The sequence below is a fragment of the Rhagoletis zephyria genome, unplaced genomic scaffold (genome assembly GCF_001687245.7).
Source record: "Rhagoletis zephyria isolate East Lansing unplaced genomic scaffold, Rhagoletis_zephyria_1.1 Rzeph_scaffold_04060, whole genome shotgun sequence".
NCBI lineage: Eukaryota > Metazoa > Arthropoda > Insecta > Diptera > Tephritidae > Rhagoletis > Rhagoletis zephyria.
In genome coordinates, this window is record NW_016161143.1 from 47 (window position 1) to 9,225 (window position 9,179).

General features: G+C 32.2%; 1 long non-coding RNA gene across 1 annotated transcript in view; it reads right to left on the minus strand.

Moving 5' to 3' along the window:
* Positions 1-562: 562 nt before the first annotated feature.
* Positions 563-9,179, minus strand: part of LOC108370190 (uncharacterized) — a 22,841-nt gene continuing 14,224 nt past the window's right edge. Inside the window, exon 2 of the long non-coding RNA XR_001848605.1 lies at positions 563-610. This is a non-coding gene — a long non-coding RNA (uncharacterized LOC108370190). The remainder of the gene's footprint in view (positions 611-9,179) is intronic.

The window sequence follows — 9,179 nt, forward strand, 5'->3', positions numbered from 1 at the left end:
CAACAACAATGCCACGACAGCAATCAAAAGGCTACAAAATATCCAGCAACAATGCAATTGGAATAACAATTAAAATTTTGCGGCGAATGTGTATTCAATTTCCACGCAACCAGCCACCCACTTCACAATCTGCCGCGTGCAAAAACTTCCCTGCACACCCACACACGTGCAGCTGGCCTAGCTATAGTTGCAACATTTGTGTCAGTGTGGCAAAGTTTTTATATGTTGCATGCATTTTAAACGTCTTTCACAGAGGGAAGTTAGGGCAGGCAGTGCAACCATTGTGGCATAATTGTTGCTGTATGTAACTTAGTAGTTGCTGACATGGCCACAACAATGCCGAGACTGCCCTCGAAGAGTTCTCATTATTGTTAGTGTTGTTTTTATTGCTGTTTGTGTATTTTAATTGTCGCCACTCGCTGATGATGATTTTTCTGTTGTGGTTTGTTGTTGTTGTTTGTCGCTTGTTACTTCTCTTTTTGTTGTTATTCTCGTTGTTGTTGCCGTTTCCGCATAAGCTAGCTCTAATCACTCTTTTCTATCGTATTATTTGTATTTTTTGTGCTTTTGTTGATGATGACTTCTTACGATATGCATTGTTTTCAGTTGGCTATAGGGATGGTAAAAAAATAAAAATAAGGTAATAAAAAAAAAATTAATTGCAATTATTGAAAAAAAATCGAATTTTTAAAGGCACTTTTTACAGTGAGTTTCCCAAAAACACTTTTCCATAAAAAAATTCTGATTCTCTTGTTAATTAGCCTTAAATCAAATAAAACGAGTACTTTTAGCGGCGATTATTTATTATTTAATACTATGTTCAAACAGGCACCTAATTGCTAATTAAGAACCTTTCCACCAATTTAAGCCTTAACTGTTACCCAATTTATAATACAAAAATGCAAATTATTAATTGCTAATCAAAAATTAATTTGCAATTAATTTGTGTCAGATTCTCTACGCAACTCTGCTACGTATGTTTAATTTTGACCTGGAGGTATGTTTATTGAACAAAGAGCAATCAGCCGTTTGTTTCTGGTCCTTCTTTACAGCTGATATTCCATCAGGGATGGAAAATTGAATCATAAAGTTTACCTAATTTACGGAAAACTTTACCTGAAAATAGATAGATGTATTTAAAAAGTTAATATGTATTTCTATATAAAGAAAATAGGAGGATAACAATTCCCATCGATACCATATCACCTTCTGTAATCACATTAAACAAATTTTCGCTATGAAAAGAATCTCTTCGAGCAGCGCGAGACGAAACTATGTTGTAGGGAAGATGAAACAATTTCGATTAATTTAATCAAATGATTAATCGCTGCCATCCCTAGTTGGCGACGAGGCAATTGCAAAAACAACGGCAGCAGCAGCAACAACAATAACAACAACATGGCAACTGCAGTAACGCCAAGAAAGTCGACGCATAGTGGCGAGAGAAGCTTTCCATTTCTTTGCTTAGACAAACAGCCATAAAAAAATGCATGCTAATACATACATACATATACAACTGCAGTGAAATAATTGTTTTTGTTTTTCGCGCTATTGCATTTTTTATTGTTCTGTACGTTGTTTGGTTATATTATTGCGATTGTTATTGGTGTTGTGTATTCTGTATAGCACCCTTTTGCCTGTTGGCATTTGTAATCCTCATTTATTTTGTGTTTTAATTTTTTCTTTTAACATTTCTTTTACTTGAAACGGCGATATTTTGTTTGATTTTTTTCGCTTTTCTTCACTTTTATTGTTGTTCGCTTAACCATCGCTTTACGCTCAGTGCGTTTGTGATTGCTTGTGCGTAGGCCTCATTTGCGTATCCGCGCTGAAAAGGAGGGCGATTCTCAAAAGCAAGTTTTAATGCTGCAATACTTCAAAAATGAGGTAAGTTGATTTTCTCCGAACTGGGTTGGGAACAGTGCTTTTTATATTGGGGCAAGTGATTGCTGCAGGGAAAACTAAAATAATGCATCTGGGCGATTTAAAAAAATAATAATTAAATGATATTTATTTAAGGAGAAGTACAGATTATCGAACAAATATTGAAGCAATTGTTATTGGGGAAAATTAATGATGAAATAGTGGAAAATTCTTTAAATAAATGTCATGGGAAATATTTTCGTAGAACATTTTAACCCATTAGCTCCCGCCCGAAAGGGTCGTTTTGATCCTTACTTCAAGAAACCCCGCAAAAAGCAAATTTGGATGGTCGTTAGAGGATAGATATATTTTAGAAAATTATTGTTTGGAAAATTTTACTAGAGGTCTTCTTAGGCAAAAATTTCATGCCACCTACGTAAAAGCCTCCAAAAACATGTAAATTAAAAATCAGCAAAAAATTGGCTTTTTCTAAATTTTTTTATTGAGTTTGGCTGTTATTTTCTCCCTATAAAAATTTTTACGAACATTCGAAAACTACCTTCGATATCCAATATGCATATCGAACGAAAGATGAACTCATAACAAAACTTAGTTTTCCAACGTTCATAGTATATTGGAAATACACTCGAGATGGGTTCGAAAAAAAATTGAAACCATAGCAACAAGAGAGAAAGTGAAATCCAGCTCATTCTCGAAGGGAATTATTACAAAATCACTATCTCTCATTAAAATTTCAATACGATAATGGGATAGATTCCGAATTCTTAACGAAGGAAAAATACATTGGAAAACGACGGTTCCGTTTTGCTGGAGAATGGCCTAGTTCTCGAATCGAATACTAACCTATTCCATGTTAGTTATCGAAGGTGAGACTGGAAAAAAAGATTTGTTTTCCGCTCATTTTCGAATTGTTAACCAAGACCAATGTTTATTGGGTTCCTATTGAACCTTCCAAACTTGCTTTTTGCGGGGTTTCTTGAAGTAAGGGTCAAAATGACCCTGTCAGGCGGGAGCTAATAGATTAAAATGTTCTACGAAAATATTTCACAGTCTAATTCGAGCAATGACACCCTTTATAACTATCCTTTAAATATTTTTGTTTGAAATCCTTTTTGAAGAATCACAAACTTCAACTTTAAATTGCGGAAGAAGGTAGACATGGGTGGACAAAAGTTTACAGACAAGGATCCAAAATACATACAAATATGCCTTTGAAAAATATTGCCCGACAACGTTCGACAGTTAAACAAAATTAAAAAAAAAATAAAATATGCCAATAGAATATCAAAGGCTAATCATGAAAATTAGGTTTAAAACTTAGTACATGCTCTCTTTTTTCACGTATATTGTGTTTTATTTAAGTTAGATCCATAAAGACCATAATACCGAAAGAAATAAATGTAGCCATTGAAAGCGTAGAAAACCAAAAAACTATTACAATAAGGGCTTTGTTCTGTTTGACGTAAATCAAAGATCAGGTGGCGGTGGGGATTTTTTTTTGCTGTCAACCTACATATCGGTTACGTAGCTTAAGTAATATGTTTAAATAGGCTGTAATTATTTTTAGATTTTGGTAACTATGACGAATATTCTTTTAAATTGATTTACAAAATTTTCTGAAATAGAGCGATAATTAGAGCTACTCCTAGCAACGCTACTTCATAAAGAAGTTCTTCAACCATTGGCCGGTTAAATCCATCCCAGCAAATAATTAGGTTTGATATACATTAGAGAATGATTTGAAATCAAAGCCTTTATCAAATGTCAAACATTTGAAAATGATTTGATATTGATTTGAAAATTACAGCTTTCTCAATAAAAAGGGGAGTTTGATCTCCATTTGAGAATATGGTTAACTCTCAAATCAATTTCAAAGGTTATTTATCAAATGTACTTCAAATGTGGAAATAAAATGTATAATAGGAAATATATATTTCATAGTTATTTTTTCTTCGCGATGTACATATGTATGTACATAACAAAAGAAACAATTAAGATAAAGTAATTTATAATAAATTCGTCTTGAACGGCTGCAGCTTTTTCAATCGGCGCAAACATCAAATGCACTATTTGTGGACTTCCTCTTTGAAATTTTTTCTATAAATTTTTTTTTTCAATTGATCTTAATTTTATTCTTACAATTTTTGATTTAACTGGACATTTTTATAACGTTTGATACTTGACATCTTTCTTCAAATCAACCTCAAATGAATTTCAAATGTAAAATTTAAACCTCGCTTTCAATTTGAAAATTATTTGAGAAAAACATTTGATATCAAATTGAGAAATACATTTTTCTCAAACGTTTGAAACTGTGTTTGCTGGGATGGCTGGGTAGTACCAGGCTGCCAAGTGTAGCACTTACCACTTTTACTCATACATTAAGAAAATTGACTCTGAAAGGATAATAGAAATATACTAAAAGTAATGGAGTCTTCGTTCAAAAGCTCGAATTTTGATGGCTGAATGAGGAAATTTGTTTGATACCACTTCGTGATCGGCAATATGAAGCTTGATATCGCTTTTTTAAATAGTTTAGATCAAAATGCGAGTTTAAAAAATTACAGTGGGGAAAAATGTATCGCTTTGGACAAAAGTCCTCTGACTACTCAAACCTTAGTCGATTTTAACATTTTCAATATCAGAAGGATGTTTACTATATCATGTAACAGCGATAAATTTGAATTTCTGTAATAAGAGTAGTAGTGTAGCTACAAATTTGTTATTTAACCAGTTTCCTCTTTTAATGAATGCAAATTTACACACCGTGTTAAATAAATTAAACACTGGTTGTTTATTTTTCCTTACCATATGTGTGGGGTTGAAGAAAATTCAAATTTGTTTTTGGAATTCTAAACACTTTTTGTTCAAAGTATTTACAATGTTTTTCAAGCTAAATATTTTTTTTATATTTTACTATAAAAATATGGTTCACGCTTTAATAAAAACCATATAAATCACACTTTCAAACTTTATACAGAATTTGGAAAAATTCCACAAATTTTTACCTAAATTCTGGGCCTTTTAACCAGATTTTTTTTTTTATTTTTTGGGCATGCAGTTAACAGGATTATAAAATTTTAGTAAAATTAATGCAAGTTTTGAGCGGCTAAAAAATTTCATTGATTTTAATCATTTTTTTTTTTTGTTGGCCGTCCGCGTTTTCGTGCCACCACTGAAAAACCTAAGACGCTGAGAACAAATATACATATCGCATTGAAGGCTTAAAAACAATAACAATTTACCCTCAATTTCCAATAATTTGGTTATCAGTTATTGGCAAAAAACCGTTCGATTTTATGCGTATACTTCAGAAGGGAATTTAACGAAGAACTACATGTATGCAAAAATAGAGAGTAATTCGTTTAAAATACGTTCCATTTAATGCAAATGTATGCCTATATACATAATTGGAATGTTTTAGTAAAATAAAACCAGAGAAAATACTACTCACGGGCTTTATTTACTTTGTTATGAAATAAATCAAGCGGGCGTTATTTCCTTTTCTTTGGGAAATAAAGCCCGCGGCCATTGTTGCTCTTTCGCAAGGTAAATAAAGCCCGCGGGCTTTAGTGCCTTTTATTGGGCGCTATTTCGCCCATGGGCTTTATTTTTCTTTTTTTTTGGAAATAAAGCCCATGGGCGTTTTTTCCGCGGGCCTTATTGCACTCCCCCATATCACACCTCTGGATTTTTTTTTTGGTGGTTATGTGAAGTCAGAAGTCTTCGTTGATAAACCAACTACTTATAATTCAAAATCTGAATTCTGAAAAACATAATTGAAAATTGTATCTTCCTACGGCGTAGTCGCGGCCATTACTTGAATGAAATTATTTTTAAATAGTAAATATCAGAGAATCTTCTTTCGATTTACCCTGTTTCTAAAAATTACGTATTATTATTTTCGATTATGTATTCTAATTTTCCTTATACGAGGGTGGTTCGACAAAAATTTAGTATTTTCCCCAAGGTTCATTCAAAAGTAAATTATTTGTTACGAATTTTTTTTTTAATCAAAAAAGTCATCACATTCATAATGAATGTTTCCTGGAAAAGTGCTAGTTTTACAAACATTTAGTAGTGACTAAATATTTTGATAGGCATTTTCCTAAGCTAAAATATACCGTTGGCCGTTGTTAGAACAAGAATGTCGCAAAAACCCCGCTGTTTGTGACATTAGACCCGGCGTAATATCTATAGCAGGATTACTTTATATGTTATATTTTCGTATATTGTTTGAAACGAAGCTGCATACAAAATATTAGCTTAACTAAAATTATTCCGAAGTGAAATGTCAAAAAAATTCACATAATACGTAAATGACATGTACTCAAAGTATTCTTACAGTTTCGAGCGTTTTCATTGATCCTAAAAAATTATATTGACCTCAAGTGGAAAGGACTCATTTTCTTACGTTTAATTCCTATGGGAAAACTAAAGGCTCGACGCGAGACTGCCTACAATTGCCCTAGAGAGGGGAGATTCATGGAGGCTTATTAAATACTATACCAAATGCTAAAATTTTAGTCTTTGGTCTAGTGTACATATATATATATATATACAATGTATGGGTATGTAGCACATAAATATGTATGTATGTACATACGTACAATTTAAAAAGTTTTTAATTATTTTTTACAATTTTGTAATTACTTATTTTCTCAAACCAGTGGTTTTCAATTTTCCGCTCAATGATTTTTTATTTATTACTTATTAACTCATTAAGAGTATCCATAAATATGTAACTTTGTACTCGTATGCATATGTATACTAAATATATATATATACATATGTATGCACATTAAGTTTGTAATTCGCTTTAGAGCTGCCGGATACTGTCCGAGGTGGAAGAGTCATACAGACAAAGTCCTATAATTTATCAAATTAAATTCCCCAATTAAACACATAAACAGCTTTAAATTACACTGTGCTAGAAATCGAACCAACAGCATTTGATTAAGCTGGTCAAATAATGAAAAAATACCAAAGGATTTGAAAAGGTTGGTTACAGTTTCTTTTTTTATCTCAACTTGAAGTTGCAGAAATAAGATCGCCATGAGAAAGTATAATTAATAAACACATTTTGCAAAACTTACGGAGCGGTAAGGGCTCCACACACAGCTCAATGCTCAACTGAAAAAAATTGTATTATACACATACTTATACACATATGTATATACCCATAATAACTAACCTTACGAAGTTATGGCTTTAAAAGGACACATTTACTGAGAAGAAAATTTTCCCATTTGGAAAACTTTTGATTTCAATTTGAAAGAATATGCCCAAAAAAGTTTTGTCTCAAACGGTTCAATAGTTATAAAATTTTTTATGAAAGCAAATTTTTTTTACATGTTATTTACATGGAAAATTTCAACTGACCACCGACATCGTTTAAAATTGGAATACAAATTTTTCCAAATGTGAGAATTTTCTTTTCAGTAAATATTTAGTTCTTTTAAGGCCATAACTTCGCTAGGTTAGTTATTTTGGATTACCCTAATAAACATATATGTACATATGTACTTGTTTATGTTTGAACCTTAAATTCACAACTTTAAATCGATATAAAAACGAAATGGGAACCAACTTTTACAAATACTTTGTGGTTTATTCATATTTTGACCTCTTTTAATGAACGCAATTGGTCTCATTCCCATCAGTTTTTGTGTTGCTCTGTATTATTATCTCGTTCTATTTTCTTATCCATCGCAAAACCACCCTAATACTTTGCAATATGCGAGTAGTAGATGCATACATCCATATATAATGTATTTATTTATCAAGCATAAATTAATTGCAATTTATACCGAGTACAGCTATCTGTTATGGAAATCGGGATTGAAGCTCAACGATTTTCTATTACGTTAGACAAGTACAATATTTATATTACAATTAGCGTATTTAATTTCACGGCTGTTGTCAGCGATATCTGTTGCAACAAAATGTTGAACAAATTAAAATAAATAAATTTACTGAATTTCTGGCGCAATTTATTATCGGGAGTAAATTACAAGGACAATCAAATGTCATAGCAACGGATAATTTTGAAGCAAGTTCGCATTTAATAAAAGTTTGAGTTGCAAAAAGTACTAACAGTTATTAAAATATATTATTTCAATTAATTGATATAACTAAAAAATATTTATAAGAGTTATCTATAGAATTTGAGTTTATTGAAATTATTTTGCGAAAACATCAACATCTGCGGTTAACGCCTTTCAAAGGAAGCTTGATAGCCGAATAAGTTACAGTTGGAATTAGTTTTCAAGTATTTAGTTAAAAGTTGTGGCTACTATCTAATGGTACGTTCACATGTGTGGAGATTATCCTCATTTTCGAGCTTAACACCCTAAACTGCAATTAAAACAAGTAAAAAAGTATAAGTTCGGGAGAAGCCGAATATTTAATACCAGGCGTACAAAGTTTTTTTCACCTTTTGTGCACAAGGGTATACTAATTTTGTTCACATAACGGTTGTTTGTAACAGCCAAAACGAATCGAGATAGATATAGACAAATGTATACATAAATGTTCAGAATGAATAGAGAAGTCGATTAAGCCATGTCTGTCTGTCCGTCCGTCTGTTCGTCCGTCCGTGTACACGATAACTCAAGCAAAAATTGAGATAGGTAGGTAGGTTTCCATTAATCCAAGGTAGGTTGGTATTGAAAATGGGCGAAATCGGACTGTAACCACGCCCACTTCCCATATAACGGTAATTTCCAGAAATACGAAAACTGCGATATTTTAGTAACTACTGAAGATAACTCACTCAAAATTGATATTTACAATAAATTTTAGACGGAAAATAAGAATGTTATATATTTTTGGAAAATGGGCGTAGCCACGCCCACTTATCGTTACATGTGTATATCTTGGTAACAGCTGCACCAATTTCATCCAAACTTGGCAAAGTTGTCGGCCTTGGTACAGCATACCAAATGGCTGAGAATTTTTAAAATCGAACAATAACTACGCCCACATCCCATATAACGGTAATTTCCAGAAATACGAAAACTGCGATATTTTAGTAACTACTGAAGATAACTCACTCAAAATTGATATTTACAATAAATTTTAGACGGAAAATAAGAATGTTATATATTTTTGGAAAATGGGCGTAGCCACGCCCACTTATCGTTACATGTGTATATCTTGGTAACAGCTGCACCAATTTCATCCAAACTTGGCAAAGTTGTCGGCCTTGGTACAGCATACCAAATGGCTGAGAATTTTTAAAATCGAACAATAACTACGCCCACATCCCATATAACGGTAATTTAGAGAAATAC